This window comes from Carya illinoinensis, chromosome 8 (assembly GCF_018687715.1).
Source record: "Carya illinoinensis cultivar Pawnee chromosome 8, C.illinoinensisPawnee_v1, whole genome shotgun sequence".
NCBI lineage: Eukaryota > Viridiplantae > Streptophyta > Magnoliopsida > Fagales > Juglandaceae > Carya > Carya illinoinensis.
In genome coordinates, this window is record NC_056759.1 from 32,674,285 (window position 1) to 32,676,644 (window position 2,360).

At 40.8% G+C, this 2,360-nt stretch overlaps 1 long non-coding RNA gene across 1 annotated transcript; it reads right to left on the bottom strand.

The window, feature by feature from the left end:
* Positions 1 to 1,350: 1,350 nt before the first annotated feature.
* Positions 1,351 to 2,154, bottom strand: LOC122274251. The gene is made up of 2 exons (XR_006228262.1): positions 1,661 to 2,154; positions 1,351 to 1,540 (listed from the first exon to the last, which is right to left on the bottom strand). It is a non-coding gene; the product is annotated as an uncharacterized LOC122274251 (long non-coding RNA).
* Positions 2,155 to 2,360: the final 206 nt, after the last annotated feature.

Here is a 2,360-nt window from a genome sequence, read left to right on the forward strand (position 1 = left end):
ACCACCAACGGATTGCTGCCGACGTTCATATTGGACCCCATTCCCTTCTCTCAGAACAGTTCCGCTCGGTTTGTGCTGCTCGACTTCCGGCGATAGACGTGGACCACCTTGCCCACCGCGACTGGGGTTCTGCAATAACTCTAACCTAGCCGACCGACCCAACACTGTGCCGGAATGATGGACCCACACGGTGCCACAGTGCTGCAACAACCCCCTTTCCCCCCCTTTCTGGAGTATTTTTCACTTGCGGTGCGGCCAGCGCCGCCCAACGCCAGCCAACGTTCGAGTTCAGGGAAAACAATCGTTGGGGGGGGGGGAGGCGGGAGAATGCAGCACAAATGCCTTTTTGATCGCGGGTGGGGGGGTATGGAATTGAAATCTAAAATCTGAACAAAACACCCGCGTTTTCTCTAAATAAAAATAAATAAATAAATAAATTTTTTGCCACGTAGGTGGAGTAGGGAGGTTGCGTGAATAGTAGGTCCTTGTATAGAAGAACTCGTGTCTATATTGGTCTTCTTTTCAAAAACTTGAAAGCCTTTGGGGAGAGAGGAGAGATTTTTTAGATTGTATTTATTATTCGTATTAATATGTTATTTACAAGGAAAACCCCACGTCTGTAAATTAAAAGACACTTGGTTTCAAAACAATAAAAACCAATGGCCATTTAACTCTACCATTGATCTCTGCTGACACTTGTCGCCAAAGGTAATGTGATTTTGAGCATTAGATAGATCATACTTAGTAGGACGGTTAATTAATTGATTCTTTACCACCAGATGACACTTGATTTGACCCACTTATCCAAATTACTAATATTGACAAACTAAATTGTGTTGAATAGCATTTTATGATTTAAATCATATAATCACTAATTATTCAATAAAAAGGGTACAAAATAATATTATACAGTTGGATTTCATGATCCAAACTCTGTAAATGGTGAGTGGGTCTCACTCTCAGCAAAAAGAGAATATTCAGGGCAAAGCAATAAGAGAAAGTTAGCAAACCCAAGGCAAGCCAAGTCACCTGTGATAATTAGCACGACTGTAAGTGTCTAACCATCTGCTCCCCTTCCTGTTATGTACACAGGACAAAGACCATCTTTTCTTTTGTCTGTCACTACCTCTTTTGCTTCTTCACCCACTTGATCACTCACACGCCATGATGAACAATTCCCTGAAAGAAAGGATAAAAAATGGCTTCTTTGGCTGAGTGATACTTGTCCAGACGCTTCTTCAGGAGGCGCAAATCTCTCTCATTTTTTGAATTGCGATCCTGGCACAGCATTGATCAGACAACACTGACATGTCTTTAATGTACTTATGTAGGTCCATATTGAAAGTGGACCCTGCTACTTTGGGTAAAGTAGGTTTTCCTTTTCTTTTTGCCTGCTTCACTTGGGGCTGGTGATGCACACAAGCGCCAACAGCAATACTTGTGGCTGATGGAGAGAGATCCGTTCCAATAAACTCGTTTGTTGGCGGCCGCCGCCAAACTCATCTGATTCCCATTTCGACAAGCCAAACTCGACTGATTCCTGAAAAAAAAAAAAAAAAAATTAAAAAATAATTGACGAAATGCACTGCAGAGAAATGGAGATTCAATTTAAAAAATAAAAAATAAAATAAGAGAAGAATTCGAAGGCTGAAGGCTTTACAAGTCTACATCTTGAGGTGTTTTCTGGGGTCTTCTCCTTCTGTAAACCGCTTCAACTTGTTGCTGCTGCTGTTGGTTTTCACTGGCTACGATTTCTGCCCATAGATAATTGGAATTTCCACCTGAAAACAGATAAAAATTACATATTATACAAACACGTATATAACATGTGTATGTAAAGTAGAACCGTAGAAGAATTGAAAATGAGAGAAACCCATATTGAAATATTAGGGATCTCTCTCTCTTTCTCTGGCCCTCTCCCTAACTAGCTTTGGAACCCATAAGAATCGGTGAGTCACAGTGTCACACTGTGAGTGAGAATGAGAGAGTTTGAAAAGGGCGCTCTCATGGCGGGACAGGGAGGAGTCTAAAAACGTTGCGTTTTGGTGAGCCGTACAACTTCAAGTTTTCGACTGGCCACCGGCCCACCTCTTGGGCTGGACCTTATTTCAAATTTCAGAAATACGAACATTTCTCAGGTTCAACCTCGGTCCGTTGTCAAGTTTTGAGGGAGAGAGAGAGACTACGATAAATAATGGGTTTCAATATAAAAATGAGACAAGAAAATATAAGTCTATTTTTAAATAATAAATATAGTAAATATAAATAGAGTTGCCAAAAACCAGCATATGTCCAATATGGTTGATAATTCTTTGGCTTACGTGGATAGTAATAAGGATGTTTGTCTACTTTAACCTCCT